This window comes from Manis pentadactyla, chromosome 16, assembly GCF_030020395.1.
Source record: "Manis pentadactyla isolate mManPen7 chromosome 16, mManPen7.hap1, whole genome shotgun sequence".
NCBI lineage: Eukaryota > Metazoa > Chordata > Mammalia > Pholidota > Manidae > Manis > Manis pentadactyla.
In genome coordinates, this window is record NC_080034.1 from 26,283,393 (window position 1) to 26,310,545 (window position 27,153).

Consider the following 27,153-nt stretch of genomic DNA (forward strand, 5'->3'; position numbering starts at 1 on the left):
TCCTTAGAACTGACCACGTCTACTCACAACCAGGGCCCCATGAACCCAGACTGAGAACTCCCAAGATTTTCAGTCAGTAAGCTGGAGACATCTCCCAGGAGAGTCAGTGGTATGGTTCTAGTCCAAGGCTGAGGGCCTGAGAACAAGGGGAGCTGACAGAGTAAGTTCCAGTTTGAAAGCTTGCAGGCTCAGGATCCATGAAGAGTTGATGCTTCAGCCCAAGTCCAGCAGTAGGAAAAGGCCAATGTCCCAGCTCAAGTCATTTAGGCAGGCGGAGTTCCCTCTTGGTTCTGTTCAGGTCTTCAAGTGATTGGGTGAGGCCCACCCACATTAGGGAGGGCAATCTGCTTTACTCAGTCTACTAGTTCAGGTGTTAATCTTATCCTGAAACACCCCTGCAGACACACTCAGCATAATGTCTGACCATATGCCTGGGCACCCCACGGCCCAGTCAAATTGACAGAAAAAATTAACCACCCCAAGGGGCCTCAGGAGTCATCTGGTGCAGCCCTGTCTCCAAAGCATGAATCCTGTGGCCACTGGCCATCAATAAAACCCAGGAGGTTTGTACCATTCCTACATATTATCCTGTTTGTAGCAAGGCTCTACTAAATTGCTGTCACAGACTAAGTCTAGATTAAATTCAGAAAGAGTGTGAGCTCAAGGTATATATAACATTTTTAAGCGAAGACTGTCACTGACCTCTCAAGTTCTTCCCCGTAGACATTGTGGTGCTCACCCCGCTAGCAGGTGCCCGTGGGAGAGCAGAGCCGTTCCAGGGTAACACAAACATGGTCACCTCCCAGACTCTGACCTCTGGCAGGCTCAGTGCCACTGCACCACTAGCAGGGGTGGGCGATGGCTTGGGAAGACTTTGGACTTCAGAGTTGATGCTAGGATGAATTAAGACTTGTGGCACTGTTGGGGTGGAAATGAAAGTATTTTGCATGTGAGGAGGACATGAACTTTGGGGTAGAATGCTATGGCTTAAGAGGCCCTAAAATTCATATGTTGATACACCAGCCTCTGGAAATGGGCCTGTTAGGAGGTAATTGAGGTTAAATGATGTCATACATTTGAGGCCCAAATCCAGTAGGATTTGTGGCCTTATTAAAAGAGAAAGGAGACTCCACTCCCTCTCCACCATGTGCGGATTCAGTGAGAATGTGGCTGCCTACAAGCCAGGAGCAGGGTCCTCACCAGGAACTAAATCAGTTGGCATCTTGATCTTGCAAGCCCCAGCCTCCAGAACTTTGAGAAACAAATTTCTGTTGTTTAAGCCACCCAGTCTGTGGCATTTTGTATGGCAGCCTGAGCAGACTAAGACACCTTTTAAGATCTTTGTGTTATTACTACTCCCCAAAGAACATCCTTTCATGCCAATTTTTACCATCAGTCAATAAATCGACTAACATTTTCTCAGTTTCCTCTGTGTGTAAGCTGGAGCACATGTTCCTTTCTCCAATGGAGACTACAGTTTAGCAGAAGAAATACAGGTTGTACACATAGGTATCTAACTTTAGGGTAGCTAAAGATATTGCTGAATGTTGAGTTTGGAAGGAGGAGCAATGACTTCTGGCAGGGGAGTTATCAGGAAAGGTTTTGTAGAGTGAGAAGTGATGTTAATAAATGGAAGCAGATCTTTGCAGAGCTTTCCACATACCAGCTAAGTAACGGGGTCAAATGCTTGGATTAAGTCCACAGTGCCACTCATGTTGCTATTCTCAGTGTCTTCCACTGACTGCCAGTGAATGGGTATCAGTTCTCCAGTTTCATGGGCAACACAGGAGCCACACTGACTTTCAAGCAACACACAACTCTCACTGATACGTTTGAGTAGTTCATGGAAGATGACTCAGGTTTATGCTATTCCAGAACTGTGCACAAGTCATATGGCCCTGGGTCGTCTGTCCTTGCACAAGCCTCATTATGTTAGGTAAAGTCACAATTACTGCCTCTTTGTAATTTAAGCAATTACATGATGCCATGAGTGCTTGAGGTTCTGGCTGCCATACTTGTGGCTCTTTAATCTCAGCTCTGAAAATTAGAAAAGACCTCATAGCTTCATCAAGCCTAGTAGTGTTCAAATGTTTCCTGATGGCAGGGATTTAATTTTTTTCAGAGTAAATCATATATGGAACCTCACTAGAAGGAAAAAGATAAAAGAAGGGCTGCTCTGGCTCAACATCCCCTCAATCCCTGAGGTACCTCTAAAGAACACCAGAGCTCAAAGGACCCTGGTCCCCAGACTCCAATTGCTGCCTACCACCACTCTCTGTTCTAGGCAACAAAGTCCTTGCACCCAAATTGATGCTTGGCAGGATTTTTGCTTGTCTAAGGTCACACAGCTACTCGTGGGCCAAGATGGGACTGGAACCTGGGTTTTTTGACTCCCAGCCAGTGTTCCTCACCCGTTAGGTGGCCTTGTCCAATGTCACAAAGAATTCTGACAACTCTTCCTTCCTGTTACACAGAGAACCCAGTGCACAGAGAAGACAATGATAGTATGTCAGTCAGGAGCTCAGTGAAAACTGTAGGCACCTCCAGCCGGGCCCTTGGAAGGGAGATGAGTGAAGGGGTTATTTGCAGAAGTAAGAGCAGGGTTTGGAGGCATCCTCAGGAGATAGTAGAGAAATATTTCTGAGAGCAACGGCAAAGCCCTTTCAGAACCACCCCTAGACATGAACCTTTCCCTGACCCCAGAGAGTCACTGGAGGAGTGACTCTACTGGCCTCAGTAGAGGGAGGCAGCAAACCGAGAGAAGGCCAGTAGTGAGGGAGGCAGGGCAGTAATTACCTCTACCTCCCCTCCTTCGGGCCTCCTATCTTCTGGTCAGCCCCATCCTTGGCCTCTTGACTCTGTCCCCACCGTCAGTCTCCCAGGGTCCAGGCCAAGCACAGAATGGGTTGGAGGGGTGGAGATTGCCCCCCACACATCTCGTTAGGAAGTTACACCACCTGGTCAAACACATTTGAAGTGTGTTTGCTTTTTATAGAAAAGTACCTCTGGGGAGAAATTAACAAGGGGTTTAGAAATGCATATTTCCTGCTCTGCTGTACTAAAACCGTACAGCGACTTTTAGATTCTCTCCTTCAGGTTAATACGTGAGGTTAAATCCTTACGTTCCTGATCTGGATAGAGTGCATTGCTGCAGGATCTGCTCCCTGTTTATTCTCTGGACCCACCTCTCACCATTCCTCCCTCACTGCCCCAGTAACAATCACACTGAACAAAGAGCCTGGGGCTCCCGCAGGGGCCAGGCTCTCTCCAAACTCTTCTCACGCTTCTGTCTGCACCATGGAGGCCCCTTCTCATCTGCATTGTCTGGATTTCGCTCTCGGAAGCCTTTTCAGCAACCCCTCCGCGCACACTGTTGGGTGCTCTCCCTCAGTGCGTGCACGGCTGGGTCCCTGCCCCCACCCCAGGGCCTTCCCTCATTGTGCTGCAGATTCTGTCCACCCTGGAGGCAGTCGTGGGGTCAAGGATGGTAAGTGGTGACCTTATTGCCTTGGTATTAAGACAGTGCCTGACTCCAAGCTGCTCAACTAATATTTGTGGAGGGAAAGAAGGATTTCTTGCATCCCAGTCTATCTTTGAAAACAAAGCATCATGGAAAACTCAATGAATTTTCAACAAATTATTTTGATCAATGGCTTTAAACAAAGGCACTCACCTCATGATTTATTGTTTTCCTCTAAAGTCCACTCTTAGAACTCCCTTTTGTGAGTAATAAAGTCTTAGTGATGCCATGAATCATTGGAGGAGGCAACCCGGTGGCTGTCCAGTAGTGAACTTCTGCATGGGATTTCATCATGTGTGGGGTGTGTGCTTTACGTTACCAGTTTGGACCTCAAAGCACAGCTATGGGAATGGGGGCAGTTAGTCTAAATGTCATTATCCCTAGTATACTGGTAGAGGAGAACTCAAGTTCCAAATCACATGTCTCGTCCCCAAGTCACGCAGACAGGCACAGGTCTGGGTAGAGCAAGACCTGCCTTTCTGACCTTCTGTCCTTTCTACTGGAGCGTCAAGTCTAAGGACAGCACAGGCCACATGGAAGAGCACAGCCATGTCCAGCTGAAGACGGCAGCGTCTCCGCCCAGGTGGAACGGGAAGTACTTCAGAAGTAATTCTGCTCAACGCTCTCACCTGAAATACAAGGAAATGATACATTCATGATTCTTCTAATGTTTGCTTTTTGATGCCAAATACCTTTTCAAATTTGGAGTGCAGATGCAATTTTGTAGCGGCTTTTCCTTTACTGTCCCTCTAGGTGCTTTTCCACACTCTCTTAGAATCTCTTCTCAAAGGATCCATGTTCTGTTAGTCTCTGTGAGTTGTTCAATCAAAAAACAGTTTTTGAGAGCCCCGTATGGGCTAGGAATTGTTCGACGTGCTAGAGTACAGCAGTGAACAAAGTAGACACAGTCCCTGCCTTCACTAGGCTTATGTTCTAGTGGGTAAGACAGACAGGACATAAAGAAATAAGGAAAGCAAATTTCAGATGATGAAAGTTGCATTAAGGAAATAAGTAAGGAGCTAATTGAGATGAAGTGGTAATAAAAAGATGTATCTGAGAAAGGCACTATATCCTGGTCCCTAAAGCAGAGGTTAGCCCTTTTCAGGTGCTAAGGAAATACTTGGTGAATGAATGCATGTGCGCCTAAGTAAAATGAATGAGTGAATAGTTATTTGCATTCCCTTTTTAGCCAGACATGCCCATGACCTGTTGCATCTTCGCACCAGCCAGTCCATATTGAACTTTTCCATGCGGCTCTTCCCCATGCTTCGGATACCTACAGCTCCCTGCGGTACAGGAGCTGCAGAAGCCTGATCTGAGCTCTGCAGAATGCCGCTTTCACTTTTCCAGCGAGCAGTGAGGAAACCTCTCCATGACAATCTGTGGTGTTTAAGAACTCCTTTTCCTGTCTTGACTTCACTTACCCAGTTGAACCCCCACTCAGGAGAGTAGGAGCATTACACTTTCAATGGCACTTTGGTGGCTCTGTGCACACCTGCACACACCCTTTCCTAGAAGGTATGGATTTCACAGCTTCCCAGTAAGAATACTAACAAAGCCCAACCCAGCCATCCCCCCACACTCCTCCCTTCTCGGTGCTGGCATGAGCGTTAGAGTTGATAGGATGAGACTGTGAAAAATGTCCCTTGGTAGAGGTTCTGAGGATTTAACAGTTTTTTTGAAAACTATGGGCTCTCACTGAGAATATTCCCCAAGGACTCTCAGCTCTTGTTTTATTGGTGATTGTCTCTTCCACTCCCAGAACATGAAAGCTTTGCCCTGTGCAGCCCATAAAATTAGGGAACCGGCCTCACTCGTTCACCTTTTGCTTGCATCATTTCTCATCTTTTACCAAGGCTTATTCCGTGTCTGGATTTATTGTTATTCTTTTCATTTCTCACAAGCTCTAATTGCATGTCATTCAGACTGACTTCTAGACAAGAGATAAAAGTGTCAGGCAGTACTAAAAGTTAATCATTGGCTTCTTAAGTGTCCTTAGTAAAACCACTCATCTGTGCAGCCATGCAAACTGAGACAGAATTGACCCAGGTCTTTATCTCTATATGTGCAATCTCTCGTGAGTTGCAGAGCTTGTATATATAATGTCATAGACTCATCCACTGAAAGAACTGGGAAAGCCTTAGACTTGAACTAGGGAATGGAGTGCCAGGGAAGGGTAGGAAGGGCTCACCCAAACCCAGCAAACTGATAGGGACAAGAGTGAGAGCCCCAGCGTGGTCTTTCATTGGTCTGGTGTTCTTACATTGTTCCAAATTGCTGGTTTTATGGACACCACACGTATGTACCTATATGTTTTTCAGTGTGTTTCATTCACATTTAATCAGTAGCATTTACTCTTAACATTAGGTATCCTTTTACATGTGGCACTGGGTTCTGAGGCCATTCCTTACATGGCGTTTTATGAGAAGTGTGTGGGTTACACTGAGGAATATAAGGAAACAATGTCATCAATTGTTTTTTATAGCAAATGCAGTAGAAAACTTTTTATGCTGATTTCTTCTATGGATAGTTGGTAAAAACTGAGGCCAGGACATTAAAATGTAATTTAGTGAGGGTGATGTTCACAGGTATTAATCTTATGCAGTAGGAGTATTTAACCACTGGCAGCCCAACATGATTCCAGACCAGGCAGAAGGCCCAAAGGTAGATGGGGTGAACGTAGCCCTAGCAGGCCTGCCCTAAAAGTCACTTTAAAGAGTGGGGCTTTTGATTCAAAGCTGCTTTAAGGTTTTGAGTTACTGGGGAATTTATTCAAGTAGTTGGCTTTTTAAGATACTAAATAATACTTCAGTGAACTGGGAAAGGATACAACTTGCCTAGAGGATCTCTCTTCTATTCAAGGGGTCAGTTTGGGCTAGAAAAGGGGAGGATATGTCCCCTACCCGACTCTTCACTTGGGTCTCCAGTCAGTACATAGGTCCTGGGTCCTCCCAGCTCTGTGAGGTGTGAAGGGAATGTTCTTAACCTAACTTTATGAATAAGGAAACCAAGGCTTATAGGAGGTTAAATGACTTATCTAAGGTCATATTCCGTGAAGGATGGAGCTAGGAATAGAATTTGGGTGGTCTAATGAGGGTCAGGTTTCACCCCATTCTGCTGTGTGTTGTTTTCTTCAGACCCTGGCTGTTGATTTTTTTGGAAGCCTGACCCACAGCCCTTTCATAGTTGCTCTGTATCTCTGGCACTTAGTACAGAGGTTCTCAGAATGTTACTTCTAGACCAGAAGCATCACCTGGGAGCTTCTTAGAAATACAAGTTCTTGGGCTTTGCCTCAGACCTACTGTATTTGAACAAGCCTTCCAGATGGTTTTAGAACCACTGGTTCTAGATGTTCTTAATAAATATTGTTGAATGAATTCTTCCTAGATACCCGACTGACTTTCATTAACATGTTAAAAATATTTCAGAACTCCCATTTATAATTTTACGTGGACACTTCCAGTGACTTCTCAGGATCCACCCCTTACTAACCAATCCCCGGTAGGAGGGAGGGGTGTTTTACCACAGAGTGATGAGGAGACCCAACACCGAGGTCTTATACGTGGAAAGTGCACGGAGAAAGGAAGGCACCATGGGGACAGACAGCATGTGTGGGCAGGTCAGACCACACATAAGATCATGACATAAGTAGTGATTACTATGCTTCTATTTTGTGCTGCAAACTGTCTCTAAATGCTTTCTATGAACTGTCTCATTTAGTCCTCACCACAACTTGGAGGAACGTACCACATTGTACTCTCACTTCACAGATGAGGAAACCAGGGTAAGGAAACTTGCCCAATATCACAAAGCTACAAAGTGGCAAAGCCCAGTACAATTCCCAAGCAGGGGCTTACCGGCTGCTGTATGTCACCTTCTCATGCTCTGCATCTTTGCAGGGAGATGGGCGCTGTAGCAAGCCGCAGGGGAAGACAGCGTGTGGAGACCTGTTGGACCTAGAACAGTACCCAGCACATTGTTGATGCCTAATCATTTCTCCAGTAAATCGATGAAATGAACTCTCCATGAAGTAATTGCAACAGGGGTGGGCAGAAAAGGCTTACTGGGGAGGGCGGGATCTGAGTCGATATTTGAAAACGCAGAGGTGGGGAAAACGCCATCCAGACCCAAGAAAGGTACAGACAAGAGTACATATAACATGGCAAAGGGAGCTCTGACAGCGGCCGTGGAAGCCGTTTGTCTGGAGGCGGCATGGGGAGGCATAGGAGGCGGTTCCGAAAGGGGAATACTGATAAAACTGGGAAGAGTGAGTGGGAGCTCCGGAGCAGCCCATGGAGGCTGGATTTCATCCTGTTATCAGTGAAAAGGGTTCTGAGTGTGGGCTCCAAAGGGCCAAAGGAACCATTTACGGTGCTCCAGCAGATCTGCCCAATTATTTTTAATTTTACAAATGACAACAGAAAGTTGGCTGGGCTACAGTTCTGGGGGAGTTTTCTGGGATGGCAAAATAAAAAGATCTTTCCAAAAAAGCCACAAAGCCATTTTGATTCATTATAATTTGCATGTAGTCATAATTATAATATGACTGTCACTAAAGCTTTCAATGGCATTTGATAAAATGAGGTTTACAGGTCACCATAAGAAGCCTGAAGTGTTGTCATAGGAAAAAGGGACTTGAAATCTAAAGAAATACAGGGCCAAAAGTGAAAAATGGAGAGGTTGTTATGATTCCTGTTATTTGAGGATAGAATGAAGCAATTACCCAGTCAACTTATTTAAGTTAAATGTCTATCACAAGTACTTATTATAAGTCATTATGTAGCTTAAATATGGTGTCTTTGCAAAAGACAAAACCCTAAAAGGAAGTAATTTCCTCTTTTGATATGTGGGGAGGTCTGTTTGAACTACACTGCCCGTTCATCAGGGAAAAGGCAAATACGGCAATACAGTATGCCTCTTGCATCACACTGCACACAGATAAGATCCGCCTTTAGAGAGACTCCACAATGCCCCTTTGTTATTGTTGTTCTCCTGGCTAACTACCTTTTACTGGTCTTAGTTATTTTAGAAAGAACTCATAGATCCGAGTCATTACAATGTCCATCACCCATTTCAACAGTCTGGAATGATTATCGATACTGAGAGTTACTAGATTTGATCTAAGGAAAGACAAAATTGTAGTGGTTTTAAATAAAAGAGGATTATATTATTCCCATTGATTTGTGACTTGCCTTTTTCTCCTACCATGGCACTCCCTCCAGAAAAATACATACGAATCCAATTCATTCCTTTTTTACTTGCTGTATAATACTCCACACACAGATCTCACACTGTAATCAGCCATTTCACTATTGGTGGACATGCCATTTACAGCCTTCTGCTTCTGAAGATCAAATATTAGTGATTATAAAAATATAACTTATCTGCAGAGGTTAATTTGTTTTGTGTATATTGGCATGTTGGTTGGCAAAGTAATCTTTTTTCTCTCATTATACAGAGACAAAGAATGTTTTTTTTTAGAAAAGAATTATTGGCAACAGATTAGCTTCCTTGTTTGTCTGCACCTTTCTATGTAAGCTTTCTATGCACTGGGGATGGCAGGCAGGTAGCCTGCCAAGCCCCTGCCTGCACAGCAGTGGGCACTGGGAGCTCTGAGTGTGGCACCTTCAGAAAGCCCTGTTCACTAACCCTGACATGTCACATTTCCATGACTTAACCTCTCAGGTGAGGGTCAACATCTGACTAGTCCCACAGGCAGAGGGGCAGGTGACTTCAGGGGACAGAGAGTAGGGCCCGCACAGAATGGATGTGTTTGATGATTCTTGGCTCTGGGGGTTTCTAATGGACAGGCCACATCATGGAATTTCAATAAATAATTTAACCCTGGCTCCAGTTTCAGCTTCAGGGTTCACTTTCAGCACCAGGCTGCCATTGTTATTTGCAAGAGGGCCCCTCCCCTGCATGAGGTATGGAAATTTGGCTGAGATTCACTGACATGTTTAGAAAGCCATAGCGCCAGATTACTGCATGCAAGAGTAGAGATATTTTTCTAAGTAGGAGTAATGTGAAATTCAGATGTGCAAAGATGTACTTTTTAAAATAAAAGAAATGAAAATCTGGTTATCACTAGCTCAGTGCCCAGGTTCTGAAGGTGTTGGCATTGTTGCGCTCTGAGGCCTTTGTCTTCCAGAGGTTCTAAAGACCGGTCTTCTCAAACACTAATAGGCATAAATCACCTAGAGATCTTGTTTAAAATGCAGACTGTGATTCAGTAGGTCTGGGGTAGGGCCTGAGGATCTACATTTCTACCAAGTTCCTAGGGGAGGCTGATATGGCTGGTCCGTGGACCTACTGTGAGGAGCAAGGCTGTAGAATTTTCTCCTATCAACACAATTGTTACTTTTAGGGCCATTGCTGGGAATTCTGGATGAGAGAGAGAAAGCTCTTAGTGGAACGCAGTTGAGGGCTGGGCTCGGGTTCATTTTCCTTAGAGGGCGGTAGAGCTATAGGACGTGGTGTTGTAGTTATGATTTAATCCACTGATAAAGAAGGAATGGAATAGGAGGTCGTAGCATTATTATTGTGCCTCATCCTTTCAGAGCACTTGCATGTGCATTATCTGATCTTCACAAAGAACTTATGAAGCACCGGAGCAGCTATTATGATTCCCAGTTAAGGATGAGGGAGAGAGCTTTGAGGCCAATTCAAGCCATCTTTCTCCCGCTACACCCCCATCCCATGCGGAAAAGGAGTGAGAAAAGAAATGCCTTCTTCTCAAAGCTAGTTACAGAACTGCCAGTGCTATAGCATAAAATCCTATGATCACACTCTACTTACATTCAACTTGTTTCTAAGGTCTTATTTCTCTTCAGCCCCACAATATGTCTCTGAGGCTGTGGTCTTTGCACGCAAGCCACATTTAAACAATTAGACTGAATATGTCTGGCCCTAAACTATAACACAGGACTGAAAAGAGAAAAATAAAACAGCATCTGTTTTATGACTTGGTTGAAAGAAATCCCATATTAAAAAGATGTGATAAGAGTTCATTGGGGGAACATGGAAATTATGTTTCTCATTTTAGCTTTGCCCCTTTCTTCTACTTGTGCAGCAGGCCTCTGCTGTCTGTGTAGAAGTGTCTACAGAATTCCATCTAAGGTTAGTATTATAAGTAAAATACAGAATGATGCTGTCAGTCTTTCCAGTTGATCCTAGTTGAGACCTCAGAATTTTCTACGTCATCTTCCAGCAGATTCTTCCAGTATTTAGGAGGTGAAGCACATTACTGAGCCTGTATCAAAATATAATTTGAAGGGGCTGCTCATAAACATTAAATAGGATCCAGAAATCTACCTGCTATTAAACCTTCAAGGCCATTGCTTAGCATCATCTATTCTAAACATAGCCCAACAATAGCAGGCTTCCTTCCTTAGATAAGTCTTGCAAGTAAAGGGAAGCTATTGTGACCCGCCTTGTCCCAGCTTACAAAGGTAGAACTGTCTTGGTGGGGGTTGGGGTGTGAAGGACATAATTTTTAACAAAGAGGTGCAACTACTGTATTTGGTACCTTCCAACTACACAGAGATACAGGCATGCTCTGATGACTTATCTACAGTTACATAAACGTTTGCCCCAAACTTGTGTGTGGAGCAGTCTCTGTTAGAGCTGGAAACATGGCTTCACATCCCCTGATGTACCACGTGGCTGATTTGAGATCTGTGGATCTCAGCATTAGGATGTGGAAGTCAAAACAAGGTTTTTTGGTGCTTGTGAACTTGAGTAGCCCAGGCGCATCACTCCAAATACTGAGACTTACAGACCAAGTCCAGGAGAGAACAGTTCCTGCCTCGCCCGTCTTTGGGAGTTATGTGGGGGTAACTTTGTATTTTTAATGGGCACTTCCAGTTTTTCCTCCTAGGCATGAAGTGGAGAATTTACATGATAGCTCTACACAAGCAAGGGCTCTTTCTGACTTCTCCATGTCCAATTAATACTGCTGGGCAGTGAGCGTGGGCAGTTAGTCACTACCCCATCGTTCTTTCGCTTTATAGGCAAGGATGCAGGCCACACTGAGGCCCTGACTTGCTCAAGGGTACATTTATCTTGCAGAACAACTGGGACCAGCACTCAGATCTTCTGACTCCCGCTGGCAGAAAGCAGGGCCATCAGTCTGTCTCTGATAACTACAGGACTTATGAAGGAAAAATGGTAGAACTTGGAAAAATTCCCTTTCTGAAGAGAAGCAGGGACTCCACCTCAGGCTGTGGCTTCCTGGGTGATGGTCTGGACTACGTGTGTGGTGTAATTATTGGGTTAAGTTTATTATAATGTTTTTAGAAATACAATAAATAGAACATTTCCTGCCTTAGTCTGCCATTTGGAAAAGCTTTTCATTTCCTCCTCTGGACCTAGGGGATTGCAAAAGGCAGACTTCTTTTCAGTTATAGTTCAGCCTCAGCTTGAACATTGAACTCAGCCAGGAGCAAGCTCAGATTGAGTTTTTTCAAGGCAGAGAAAACAAAACTGGGTCATGTTGACATGAAACCTGGCTCAGCTTCTAGTCTGTACCTAGGAAGCTGTTTTTATTTTTTAAAATTGTTATTTTTATTGTGAAGTTGTTTTTGAAACACAGAAGATAAAATCGTCCAAGACCACAATCTTCATCATAAGTTCTGCAGGAACTCAAAAGAAATCAGTCGGGTGGGCTCATGGGACAGGAGGCGCTGGCTGGCAGAAGCATTTCCCTCTTGCACGATGGCCCTGCAGACTTCCTGCAGACCGGAGGCCCTTTGTGCCCCACTGGGGTGGTGAGAGCGGCGAGGAGGGATGGGCCCAGAAGGCCTCAGAGGGCAGAAATCTGCCTCGTGGAGTGCCTGCCTGCTCCCCTCCAGGTGCTGGGGTTACCTTTGGCTGTGTTATCTCCCCAAACCCTCCCACTCACCCTAGGGGGAGAAGGGGTGTGGAGAGGAGCGATTTAGCTACACAGCTTCCCTGCTATCCTCCCCCTGAGGGATCAGGAGCTTCCGTGAGCACCTAGCTCCTCTGTCCACCCCTGAGTGAATCCTTCACATGAAAGCAGAATAAACTTTGGTCAGAATCTGTACCCCACAATAATCAGAATTCTCCTTCCTCTGCCTTTACCCTTTAAGATAGTAAAATGACAAGGAAGTAAGGGCAAGCAGGAACATCTCCAAGGTCCCTTTTGTGAGGATTCGGTTCTCATAGTGTCTGTGACTATGTCTAAAGTACATACACTGATGGTTTTGACTGAGATTTCAACCATCTCTATTCGACTGCAGACTCCACCCCCGCGGATGGTCTGTGGACAAGTCATCTAAACTTATTGAACCTCTGCTGGCCTAGTCTGAAGAATGAGGGGGTTGGATGAGGCTTGAGGGACCTGGGAAGGGGTGAAAGGGGGCAGGCAGCCTCCCAAAAGGGATGCTTCTTCACCACTTTTTAAGGTAACCTGCTGACAATACTATGGGGAGATGTTAGAGGGAAGTTGTGAGAAGGCAAACCCTTGAAAGAGACTGTGAAAGTGGTTATGGGCGGTCCCTGCTTTGTGTCCACATTTCCCCTCCAGGCTGCACGGTGATGACCCCTGCCCAGCAGGTCAGCTGCCTGCTCCTCAGGGTGGGATGCCAGCCCCAAGCTCCATCCTCTCAGCAAACACTTGAGCCTGTGCCATGAGCCAAGCTTGGCTGGGCCCTGGGGGCTGTGCTAGCTTGTGGAGGCTGCTCGGCCACTGGAATTCTCAGGTGCAAATGAAAGACTCAGTGACAGTCACCTTCTCCCAGCTACAGTTTAGAAATATTTTTGAATGACCTTCAATGTCATTTCTAATGTATCCTCTTTGTAAATAATAACATTAAGGCCCAGGGAGGGGAAATTACTTGCCCAAGATAACACAGTTCTTTGTTCTAAAACTAGGTCTGGAACACAAGACTCCTCATTCTCTGCTTTGTATTACGCTCCCTTCTTTTGCTTGAAGGACTATCCGGGGACCTGAACATTCTCCTCACATTCTGGCTTAGATCTTACTGCACACGCACAGAAAAACATGACTATCCCAGATTCATAGTGCTCATGTTAAAGGCAAGTTCAACATTCCTATAGTCTCCCACCTCCAGATTAATTACAAAGAAATGTGTTGTTTTTGTTTTTTAAGTCTTGCCCTTTCAGCTAGCCCTGAAGTAATTTAAAATAGAGCATTTAAAATGGAAATTGAAGCAGCTTTGCGATAGAAGGGCTGCCCTTTAGCCGGACGCCCATTGTAGAAGTTCTGCTCTTGTAACGCTGCGGCAGGAAGAGCTGACCGGCTCTCACACAGGCGCTAACAGGTAATGCACACGTGTCTGGTTTCAAGACTTCAGTTGCTGTTGGCCTTCTTCCTCCTTTCCCAGGTCCTCGCTTGCCTGGCAGATGCCTGAAGCCCCACCACTGGGCCTTAACATCTGGCCCTCCATCAATGATTAGGCAATTATCCAGAACTCACACTTCCTTGTGAAGCTTTCAGGACTGGCTTTGAGAGATGGAAGTGAGGAAGATGCCATGCTGGCCAAGGTGGCCAAGTGATTAGGGGTCAGCCACCGGTCACCGCAGGAGTAACGGACCCAGGGGACATTAGAGCCCCCAGGAGATCGGCTTTTGACTGTTTTGCGGTTTGCTTGTGATTAGGCTGGCATCCCAGACTGGATGTGGAGGGACACTGGGATTCCCGTGTGGGTTTCCCTGACACAGCACGGAGGGCAACACCAACTGCCGGAGCTTCCCTGACCACCCACACTGTGTAACCAAGCCTCCAGATCTGTGCTTATGTGGTCCCTTGTGTTCTGATGTCCTTACCCACGGCTTTGCTTGAATAAGTTCTGTTACTTTTGGCTCATATCGAGGTTCATTGCTGCCCCCAAACCTTCCCTGAGCTCTCAGGTGGGCTGCTTCCGGCTCCCACCCTACCCATGCTCTGTCATTCCTGGGCATCACATAGGACCTGAACATCACCTCTTTACCTTTTGCTGCCCCCATGTGGGCCCGCTTCTCAAGGAGAGGGGCCGGGTCTCCTCCTTCATGCACCTTCAGGCTCAGTACTGAGCAGGCCCTCGGTGAGGAAGCTGCTCCCGTTGCCTGGACATGCCCTGTGCGCCTGGCCAGGTGACTGCACATGGTTGAGGATGGAGCCGAAGCCTCCCAGTGCTCCCCAGGCCAGGAAAGCTTGCTGTTCCCAGAGGTCTGACAGGGTCCTGCAGTGTAGAAGAAGCAAAGTTTCTGGCCATTTGCCAGCTAGAGGATATTGCATGGGGAGAGGAAATGTGGCTGAATACATATGATTCTCTAAGAACTTGGGCTGAGAGGGTAAGATTTCTGGACCTAATCACAGTGCTTTCTGTCACCCTCCAGGGGGACCCACCTGCAGAGACCAAGGGCTCTATGTCGAGGTGCAGCATAAAGATACCAGTTAGCAAGTGAAGCTCCTGACATTGTGGGTGCATTGATTTGAAATTCTCCATATGTCTTTCTCCAAAACTTGCTCTCCAATCCCTGAACAACTCAAAACGGTGCCCTTCATTCAGGTCCTATACCAGGGCCGAAGGTGGGGAGGATCGGCAGTGAAAGTGGGGTGGGAGACAGCAGGAGGGCTGCTATCTCAAGGCATTTCCAGTTCAGACAGGGAAATAGGGAACAAAGAGAGAAGGGAGGGCGCCCCAGCTGTCTCCCTGAGACTCTAACTCTGTGTGTTTGGAGTGCGCTTAGGGAGCCCTCTGGTCAGGTTTCTTTCTTAGCATGCTCCTTAAGGGATTCTCTTGTACCCGCTGTGAATGCCGCTAGGTCAGAGGTGCCCAGGCCTGGCTGAGCATTAGAACCCCCTTGAGAGTTTGAGGGAAGAAAAGTCTGAGTCCTACCCCAGATTCATTAAATCAGAATAGCTGAGAGTGGGGCTTTGGCATGACATTTTTTATTGAATATCAGGATAGACTTTTCAACTCTATAAATATACTTTGCTGACATATTATAGAGTACTAATTTTGCAAAAAGAATTTTCCCAGAGGGTCCCAGATTTAAGTGACCCTATTCAGTAAATCTCATGACTCAGATTTGACTTTAGTGTCATAGCTTTTAATTCATCGTATCTGGGAGTATGGTGTAGATGAGAGCTACCAAGCCCCGTTGAGAGGCAGGATGAGAGATTCTGTTTCTTTAAACTCTTCACAGAACAATCTGTGGTATTAAAGATGTGATATTCAAACCTCCACATTCAGACAACCAGAGCAGGAACTGAAGAATCTCCACTATCTCAGGATCCCAATCATCAACCTTTGTGGGAGAAGCAGAGCTCAATGTCAAGATATTCTACTTTTATAGGAAGATGATAGGAAGTGCAGGCTTGTTCCATGAATGTAGGGGAAATGTATTCTTGACCAAAAGCTGGAACTAATTTCTGTAGCATCTTGAGTAATAAATAAAAAAAAATATGTCAAGGGAGGAAAGCAAAACTTTTGACAGTGGCCTAATGAAGTGGAAAGCATGTTTCCTCTATTAGGACTGGTATACAACGGAGGGAGGCTTAAGTGAGAAGACATCTTCTTCAAATCAAACCATGTGGGAAGGAGTTCTGTTTGTTTGAGGCTGTAGATTTGTATTGCTCTTTGTTTCCTGTGCTTTGGTATATTTCTGAGGTGGAAGAATTCCAGCTTTCCTGATTCAAGCAATGAGACACAGTCAGGCCTGAAAAATAGCATGGCAATATTGTAAATATCTGTGGCAAAGTTCCTGGATATTGAAAGACCACAGTGGCTTCCACAGAAAATCACCAGAAATCTGTCACAAACCTGATCCCTGAGCTCCATCCATCTGTCTTCCTTGAGTTCTAGTCTTTTCTTGTCTTTGGCTCCTGAACTACTTGATAACAGTGTATGGTTGAAGAATGTTGTTCTGGAAAGAACTTCAGTGGCCTTGTAGAGAATAAACATGCATGTATGTATGGTTGTACCAATAGCTAACCAAATATGAATCACTTTCCCCATCTCCCTTCACGGTCAATGGGAGATTGCCCTAGTTTAGGAATACTCTTCCCTGGCCAATGGACAGTGGCCATAGTTCTTTCTGTGTTTGCTTCCTCTGTTGAATGTATTGTTCCACACACAAACCCCCAAAAATGAGGTATTGTTAAGTTTTTGTTCCATCAGAGAGAAGTCTGCTGACTTTTACTAAGGCATAGTGTTTCACAAACAGGGATGTTGAATTACATCTTCCTAAATGTATATCTTCTGCAGTCGTAATGATGATAGCTGTAGATTTATAAAGCAAACACCATGTATTTTATACATACTAATATCCAGTTGTATAATAACCCTGGCAGAGTAAATATTTCTGCCCCCAATTTGCAGATAAAGAACCTGAGGCTAAGTGTGTGTCTGTTATCTTCTGGGTAACAACCCCCAAAACTTAATGACTTTAAACAATGAAAACATTTATTTCACTCGTGAAGCTGCAGTTTGGCCAGGCCTTGGTGGGCATGACTGATTTGAGTTCACTAAGTGTCATGTGGGACAGCTCAAATGCTGGGGGCTGGAATCATGTAAAGTGTCACTCATTAGCATGTCTGGTGGCTGATGCCACCTGTCATCTGAGAACTCAGCTGGGACAGTGAATCCAAGAGCTACACGTCGCCTCTTGTGCTCTGGGCTTCCTCACAACATGGTGGCTGGGTTCCAAGGGCCAGCTCCTGAAGAAGAAAGAGTCACCTTTTCTGTCCTGGTCTTAGAAGTCATACATTGTGACATTCTTCCATTCACCTAGGCAGCCATAAAGGCCTGCCCAATTTCAAGAAGGAAAACAGAGATGCCACCTCTAGGGAGTATATGGGAATGGGAGCAGTGTTGTAGACACTTTATTTATGGGAAATAGAATCTGCCACATACAGCTGGTTGATATCAGGGCTGGAATTTGAACCCAGGTCTGCATAGCTCTAAACCATGCCCTTTACACTGTTTCTAAGAACTCTGTGAAGTCAAGGAGACAGCCTGCCTCCAATGCAATGGAATTTAGTTGTTAACTACTACCCTTGGGGATGGTGCAACAGAAAGAGCCTAATTTAGAGGCAAAGATCTTGAATGTTGGGGCCTCCCAAGGCTTGGTTCAGGTTTCTTGGTGCAGATATGATCTGAGAGTCATCTGTCTTTTGAAACATTATGGAATCTTGGGAGATATATGGGAGCAATCGAGCCTATATTTTCTGAGCACCTACTGGGTTCCCAGGGCTTCATAAAATAAAAATAAACAAAACAAATCACCAAGTCACATCCATGCTAATGGAAGCTTACCAACTGGATTATTAGAAGGACAGATTACTTGGGATCAAAGATATTAACACAAGGAATATTATCAGACTTTACTAATAAAGAAACCTCAGGTATCTAATGACTGGAGAATTATTTAATTGAAATGAGGCAAATTCTAGAATAATATACACTTTTGGGGTGTGATTTGATAGCAGATGGAGCGAATGTGGAGGATGTGAACCAAGCAAACCCTGCGGCATTTCCACATTGTCCCTTTTCTTCTTTCTTTTTCCTTTTCCTCTTTTTAAATCTCAGGGGACAAATAGCATGTTTATAGATCTAAAGGACAGAGTTTTTGCTGACTTGGGAAAGATAATCATGTTCTCAGGAGCAGATGAGTTCTCCAAAGGGCATCAAACATGGAGGTGGAAGAACAACTGGGTGAGAGGACAAAGCCCAGGAAGAGGCATGTGTCAGCAACGGAACAAGAGGGTCACACGCAGGACACGCGGCCTAACTGTGGGACCCACTGCAAAATAAAAACGAGGGACCCTTTGTTTAAAAATGACTAAGAATTTTTAAACAAGAAAGCAGAGCTCTAAGCCAAGGCTGGGGCCCTTCTGAGATCAGGCCTCTCTCAGCTGCACGGGTCAGGTACCCCGGAAGCACCAACCAGGCAAGAGCGCCGGGTGACAAGAAAGGCTGCAGAGAGCTGCGTTTTAAGAAGAGATCATCGAAAGTTCTGGCTATGAGAGGAAACTCAAGAAGGAATAAGTTGGAGGAAAGAAAAGCAAACAAACAAAAAGAATTGCTTAGGCCCAGAATGTGAGTGAAAGGGAATCATTTTAGGAGAGGGTTTAAGTGGAAGCAGGACTGGCAAGAAGTTTGAAAGAGACCCATTCACTTATCCAGATAGTTGGGACATAAAAGAATAAAAATTAAAAGCCATGTAGGAGTGGAAAGAAGGGGCTGGGAGAAGGGACATTGGTGTTGGGTTGGAAAGGACAGTTCTTTCTCAGGAAGTGTGTGGAAGGATGGGAGGGTGAATACAGATTCAGCGCAGATTGACATAAAGCTCACAGGCCAAGGGACACTCCCAAGGGACCTCAAGCACAGCAATATTATGCTACATATATAGTTGTAGGCATCTTTGGGCTCAAATCCACTATCAGATGAGGCTGGTTACTCAGGGTCAAAGGCACCCCTAGACCTTGCTCTCTTAATCAGACACTGAAACTGAATAGCCTTTTGGATATGGAGCCTGCAGTTCCCTTTGGGAGGGGCTATTTACATAACCATATTCAGTTGTTTATAAAACCATCTGGTGAGCTAAGATGTTGATGACAGATCCCAGATTGATGGGGTTACTTGTCTCAGGAAATATTTTTAACTTCACCTAGGGTGATGTTTAATTTTGTCTGTCAGCTTGGCTGGGCTACGGTGCCCAGAGAGTTGGTCAAACATTATTCTAGACGTTTCTGTACAGATGTTTTTTGGATGAAATTAACATTTCGATTAGTGGACTTTGAGTAAAGTGGATTCCCCTCCATAGTGTGTGTGGGCCTCATTCAACTAGCTGAAGGCTTAATAGCGCAGAGATAAATCCCCTCCCAGGAAGACGGGATTCTGCCAGCACACTGCCTTTGGACTCAAACTGTAACACTTCCCTGAGCCTCCAACCTGAAAGAACCACCCCATCAGGTTTTGGACTTACCAAGCCTCTATGATCATGTGAGCCAATTTCTTAAAATAAATATCTATATCTATATCAATATATCTCTCTACACACATACACACACTCTGCTGTTCTGTTTCTCTGGAGAAGCCTGACTAATGCTCCCAGAATTCGTATTGCACTGTGCAAGCAGCCACCTGCATAGAGCTGATTCAGCCTTTATAATCAACTTAAATAACTGCTGAGAATGCCTGAAGCCTCAGATGTATACTTGTCACCTGTTTTTTGAATGAAAAGTGCCTGAGTGACCTCGGTAATTAGGCCTATTGTTTGCTTCTTCAAGGGTAGAACTTCCCATCTTCAAGTGGACCACAAACCACCAAGTTTCATCCCTGGAAGGCTAACCAACCGAATTATTGGAAGGAAGATCATTTGGCATTTAAAAAATAGTCATAATAAGGAATACCATCTGACACTAATGAGGGAGAAGTGGTGGCTCCAAATATTGTTATTATAAAGGAAAATTCTTTCTCTTCCATGTGACATGTGTCAGTTTACTGTACAGATGAGTCACTTTATATCCAAAGGCAGTCGTATCCCTGAGCCTTTATCAGTTTGACATTCTTGTGTGAGATAACTACCAGCCTTACATAGCGGAAAGCTCGGAGTCAGGAATCAGGAATTATGTGCCTGATTCTGCCATGGGACCATGCTGTGCAACCATGGAAAAGTCATTGAACCTTTCTGGGCCTAATTCTTTACCAGTAAAAAGAAAGAGACCATATCGTCCCTGAAGTCAGTTCCATCCCCACTGTTATAGGATTTTTATTTGTAAACTTGAAACAATTGCTTAATCACTTGAGTCTTTGGGGACAGGTTTCATGAGCTAAAACAAAAAATTGAAATGTGCCATAAATGGTGACTTAACAAACTTTCTGGAGAAAATTGAGGTTTCTGTCTTCTAGCACCTCATCCAGTACTTAGCCTTGCTAGGTCTTTGAAGGAATCAAACAAAAAGCCTAAAAATCTTGCATTTTGAAATATCAGACATTTAAGCATCTGTAGTAGTCAGGAGAGAAAAACACACTGTAGTTTAAACAAAAAGGAGAACTTTAATGCAAAGTATTAATATGATGAAAGAGTAACCCCCACAGGAATGGAACCTCTAGAGCTGAAGGAGAAGAGCCAAGGAAGGGGTTCAAATCTCACTGGAGAAGTTACAGAAACGCACGGAAGTTCACTGGTCTGGTCTGGCTAAGCCGGAACTGGTCTGGAGTCGCTGAGCAAGCAATAGGTCACCCTCCGGAGTTCCTGCAGGGAGCAGATGATCGACAACGGTGGCAGAGGCATCAGTAGGATGCAGGTGTCAGCGGGAGCTGGAGGCCTCCGCAGCCGGGGCTGGCAGAGAATGCATCGGATTGGTGTGGATGCCCTGACCGTCGGCAAGCCGGACCCAGGTTACATGGCGGCTTTGGCCTCTGTGTCAAGAGGGCTGCAGAGAGGCTAGCACTCTGCAGGGTGCTGAGGCTGAGGCTGCAGGGTGCCAGGGGGATCACATTCCAGGCTGGGGCTGGGCAGCCCTGTGGGATATCCTCACGCCCATACCACCGGCTCCAGCCCACTGCATAGACGGTAGAAGCGCCTCGTCCTCCCGCAGGGCCCCTCTAGCGCTCTCTCCTAAGAAAGACACCTTCATGCTCACTTCAGAGATGCTGGCAGGAAATCCCCCCCTATTCTCACAAAGCATTTACCGAAGGGTGCTTTCGGAGCTGAGAGACAATAAATTGATAAGTGTCATAACATCTGTCAAGCTTAGATGTCATCTGTCCATTTCCTGCTCTTCCTTCTTGGATCCTCTCTAAAATTCCATCTTCTGGACCTTGGTGCCCTCATGTGACTTTTGGGCAATTATCAGCTTCCCCTCATTGTCTGGAAATGAAGCTGCACATGCACGGTCTGTTCCTGGGGTGTCTTACACCAACAGTTCTCAAGTGTTGTTCATGGAGTCCTGAGGTCCCCAAGACCCTTTCAGGGATTCTGAGAGGTCACAACCATTTTCAAAGTAATATCATTTCACCCTGGGATTGAAATTCCATCATAAAGCTGCTGGTATTTTAGCATAAATGGAGGCAGGGGTAAAAACAGTCCTAGGAGTCATGCACATTCAGAAAGTAAGAGCCAGTCTCATTTGTGAATGTCCTGGATGAAGCAATAAAAAGTATATAATGTAATTCAATCTCAATCCCAAGTACATGTGTTTTAAAAGATTCTGGCTGATGAAATGAGGAATGCACATAAAGCTTTTCAGCCTCATTCCGAACTAAAATGTTCGTCTAAGGAACAGTTCTTGGGTGACTGAGCTGTGGGCTGACTCGCCGCTTCCCTCACAGAACACAGTTTTCACATCAAAGAACAACTGGCAGATGAACTATGGTTTTTCAGATTTGGCATTTGTCAGCCATTTCCTGGCAAATCAGTGAAATAAACTTGTCATATCAATGTATAATATGCAAGTCTTTATGAGAGAATAGAAATGTTGGAAACCAGACATCTCCCACCCTGACCTTGATAGCTTCTCTTAGACTTTTCTGGTGGGCTTGCTGGTGACATTACTGGAGGAGATATTTTGATATTGTATAATGAAGGATATCAGCATTTGGAACATCTGCATAACATACAGAAATGATGTTTTCCAAATGAGGAATTTGTGATGTTACAAAATCATTCATGGGTAAAAGAACCATTCAAAAGTGCAAGAATGGGTTTTAGAAGAACTTCACTGAGAGGGTTTCAAATTCCACCAATCCACTAAGCCTTTAAGAAATTACCACTTTTTGAGTTTCAGTATGGTATTAAAGTAAAATGACCATGATTATCTGAAAAGGCTATTAAATTACTCCTACATTTCCAACTAGAGTATCTGAGTGAGGCTAGATTTTCTTTATATACTTCAACCAAAAAGCAGAAGATTGAATGCAGAAGCCAACTTCTTTAAGTGAGATATTGAAGATTTTGCAAAAATGTAAAACAATGCCACTCTTCTCATTAAATTTCTTTTTAAAAATTTTTCTTTATATTAAGATATTTCTGCTAACATAAAAGAGGCTTATTTTTATTTTATTTTAATGAATAAATAAATAAATATTTAAAATATTTTTCAGCTTTCATTTATAACACAGTAAATATCAATAGCTATAACCCACATAAACAAAAGCTCTTTGATATTTTCAAGAATCTTTAAAAGCATGTAAGCATTCTGAGACCAAAAAGTTTGAGAATGCTGTCTTAAATAAAATCTCCATTAGCTACTTGCATTCACAAAACCGCAGGAATTTATACATGCATTTGTAGAATCAAGAAAGGGTGGTGACTTACTTACTCAAGGTCACAAAGCAAATTAGAGGCAGAGAAGGATCTAGAACTACAATCTCCTGCTACCGTGTGTTATACAACCCAAGCTTTTTTCTCAAGATGCACTTCAGAATGCCAACATCACCATCTTGAAATACTTAAGCTGTGAAATATGGTGATAGCAGCCTTCCCTCAACATGTATCCACTCAAAAAGGCACTGAGTATATCAACCAAGTTTCAGGTACAGTGATGGTTGCTGCAGAAAGCAAAGTAAGTAAAATAGCCCGTGTCTTGGGGGTAGCCAAGCTCACCATCTCTAGAGAGAGACTACATGAAAGGCAATATCTCATAGCATATAGTGGGACTTAGCCAGCAAATAGCATGTAATATATAATCATACAATCTATATAATTACATTATGCTGCATTGTTATCATATGTAACATTATAAACTATGTAATATTTTAGTTTCATTATAATTGATAGCGTATAATATAGTAGAGAATAACTTACAGTAAATAAATGTACTGTCTAGGGAACCGGAGGTACTTTGGGGTCACAGCTGGCTGGCAATTGTGTGCATGCACATTGGGCCCAGGGCAAATCAGAATTGTGCACTTGGGAAGTTCGCCATTAGCTATACACCATTCTCCTTTTGACACTTGGTGGCTTGCCTTCATTTCCTAGGGCTGCCATAATAATTATAAGCTTGGTGGCTTTTAGCAACAAAAATTTATTCTCTCACAGTTCTGGAGGCTAGAAGTTTGAAATCAAGGTGTCAGCGAAGAGCATGGCTCTAGCTCTAGGGAAGGATTCTCTTCTAGCTTCTGATATTTGCTGGCAGTCCTTGGTGTCCCTTGGCCTATGGATGTATCACTCCAGTTTCTGCCTTCATCTTCACACGACCTTCTCTCCTGCATGTCTGAGTCCAAATTTCTGTCTTCTCATAAGGGTACCAGTCATATTTAGGGCCCACCATGATCTAATATAATTTCATCTAAACTTGGTTTCGCCTGCAAAGACCCCATTTCCAAATAAGGTTACACTCACAGGTTCTGAGGGGTCAAGAATTTGGGGGGAACATTTTTTCAACCTAGTACACCACTTTTGTGCCTGTCCGCAACCCCCATTGCTTGGAGCCTCTTTGGACTAAAATGCATCTGGATTTTCCCTCACACTTTTCAGGGCCTGGGTCCCAGTGAGCCCTACCTGGCCCTTTATGATTGATGTTTCAAGTGGTTGCCATGGGCACCCCTCATTTAACCCACGAGTTTTGTAAATGATTTATCCAGGCCACACAACTGGTGAGTTGTGAGGGAGGAAAGGAAGACTACTGAAGACAGTAGTAAAACAATGAATAAGCAGGCTGAAAAATGGGCTAAGGGCTTGAGGAGACATTTCCCCAAAGAAGACATAAATGGCCAACAGCCATATGGAAAAATTTCAATGTCACTAATCATCAGGGAAATGAAAATCAAAATTACAATGAGATATCCCCACACACCTGTCTGGATAGCTGTCCTGGAAAAAACAAATGGTAACAAGAATTGCTGAGGATGTGGAGACATGGCAACCCTGTGCCCTGTTGGCGGGAATGTGAAGGGGTGCCACCACTATGGACCACAGCATGGAGGTTCCTCCAAAAATTAAAGGTAGAACTGTGTATGATCCATCCATCTCACTTTCAGGTATTATTCCAAAATAATTGAAATCAGGATCTCAAAGAGATATGAGCATTCCCATGTTCATTGTTTGCCGCACTGTTCACAATAGCCAAGATGTGGAAACAGCCTACGTGTCCATCAGCAGATGAATGGACCAAGAAACTGTGCTGTGCGCACACAATGGGACACAATCCAGCCTTAAAAAAAGAAGGAAGTTTTGAAATATGTGACAGCATGGATGAACCTCAAGGACATTATGCTAAGAGAATTAAGTCAGTCACAGAAAGACAGACGCTGCATGATTTCACTTACATGAGGTAATCAAAACAGGCAAAGTCACAGAGTCACAGAATGGGCTGGTGGCTGCCAGGGGCGGGGGAGGGGGACAGGAGCAGCCGCTGTGCCAAGGGAGCGGAGTTTCTGTTATGCAGATGAATGAGTTCTAGACACCTGCTGTCCCACGTTGTGCCTACAGTCGACAGTAATATATTGTACATTTAAATATATTAAGAGGGTAGATCTCATACTACGTGTTGTTACCAGAATAAAAAAAAAGGAGAAAAAGAGGAGAGGAGAGGAAGCTGAAAGAGGGATGCAAAGACTGAAGGGTAAGCAGCAGAATCCTCACATACTATTCTATCGGTCCTGTGGCAGCTTTTGTTTCCTAAGCCTAGAATCATAATTTATGAGGATGATGAAAATGCGGGGGAGCTTGGAGGGCTACTGCCCTCTACTTGCTTGCACAGCCGTGTGCACGTGGACTGAAGGGTGGGATGTGTGCACATGATTCCAGTGCCATGAGCTCCCGGCTAGGTGACCTTGGGCCAACATGGTACCGGTCCAGGTCCTCAGGATGGACCAGGGCACAGCGGTTCAAAGCACTGGCCGCCTTGGGAGCCAGAACCCCTGGCTTCAATCCAGGGACCTTCAGGTCAGTTACTTCCCCTCTCTGTGCCTCAGTTTCCACATCTGCAAGAGTGATAATATCCCACTACATAGACTTCTCATGAGGAATAAATGAGTTGATATTATATGGAAAGCACCGAGAATGATGCCTGACAATACACGCATTAATTGTGATTATTAACATCATTATTGCATTACATTTTCATCCAGCTAATAAGAATGGCAACATTGTACTAGTTCCTCCTTCAATTCCCTTATCCCCGCCCCCACCCCCAGAGATGAAACAGGTGGCAGTATGTGCTTGCTGCTTTTGTTTTTGCTTTTTAATTCTCCACTGCCAGTTACATTATAACTGGCTCTGGGGGAAAGTTCCTTGGTCAGGATGTCTTAAAGGACCAAGAACCAGGTGCCTGGAGGGAGTGCTTCTCAGAAAGGTCTTAGAGAACTGACATCATAAATGCAAATTGGCACCGAGCTATTATTAAATTAACAGTCGCCCGTCCCATGTGCTTTATTGGTCACTTTAGCTCTGTGGGCATGTGTGGCACCCACACTGTGCACTCCCACCTCTCAGAGTTTATGGGATGGAGCCCGCATCTCAGCTGTTCGGGGGTGGGTCTGTTTCCAGCTCTGAGGAAAGTGAGACCTGAATAGGGACAGAGCTCTCAGTGCTGTTAAGAGAGGTAAAATAACCATCATTTCATAGCAATTACCTACAACCGACACTGGCAAGGGCACCAGTTTTCCATTATGAACCTGAGCTCTTGTTGGGAGTGATGTGCACAGTAGAAATATGCACACTCTTAGGCTCTCACTATGCAAGTAGGCATGCTGCTTCCCTGTCCCAGCACCACAGCAAGACAAACCTCGAGCAGAAAAATCCGGTGTTGCACTTTGGGATGGCAATTTTTTCCTCCCTACAGGAATTCGTGTGGTTTGTTTGCAGCTTGTGAGCGAGCCGGAGGGCCCTCACTCCCCAGGGCCTCCCTGTCAGAGGAGCCCTGCTCCAGCCACCTGGCAGGGCCACGGTTTCCAGGGACAGCCCACAGCCCACCGGAGTGGGTGGGAGAGTTCTCCCTCCAGTGCCTCGTGGGTGGCCTCTAAACCGCTCAGTGGACGTGAATTATAGAGATCAGCTCCTCAACCTGTTCTCTTGTTGGTGTGTTTGCTGAAAATGAAGTCCTTAGAAAGTTCATGTCTCTTGCCATCCATCCAGAAGTCAAGGAAGATTAGCCTTGCAGATGAAAAGAAACAAAGAAACATGCTGCTTTGCTGAGGGTACTGAGGAGACTGCAATGAGCAGATGTACACAGGCACTCAATCAGCTATTTGTTATTGACATACATGTGTTCCTGTCTTACCACCCAGCTCACCCCACGGAAGGCCATAAGCTCCTTGCATAAATGAATTTTTGACTCCCCTGTGCAATTTCTCCCGTGCCTTGCACTTAATTAATAGTCAATACATATTTGTTCTGAAAAAGGATAACTTAACAAATGCATGGTTTGTTGACCCTGAAGGTCAAATACTCATTGGAACTAGGTGAGGTATTGATCAAAGTCTTAAATCTACTGCCTAGATATAGGGAGAAGGGATCAAAGTCTGAGATATTCGTACTTGTGACGTATCATAGAGCAAGAACCAAAGGACAGAAGAGGGTAAACTACAGAGGAATGTATTTTGGCTAGGTATGGCCAAAGAAAAGCATTTCTAATTGTTACAACTATCCCCAGAATAGACTGCTTTGAAAGATATAAATTACTGGTGAAAGAAGATATTTAATTATAAACTAGA

General features: G+C 44.6%; 1 protein-coding gene across 3 annotated transcripts in view; it reads left to right on the forward strand.

Annotated features, from left to right (window-relative positions):
* Positions 1-27,153, forward strand: part of LOC118933248 (chloride intracellular channel protein 5) — a 137,083-nt gene that overhangs the window by 22,985 nt on the left and 86,945 nt on the right. The window lies entirely within an intron of this gene.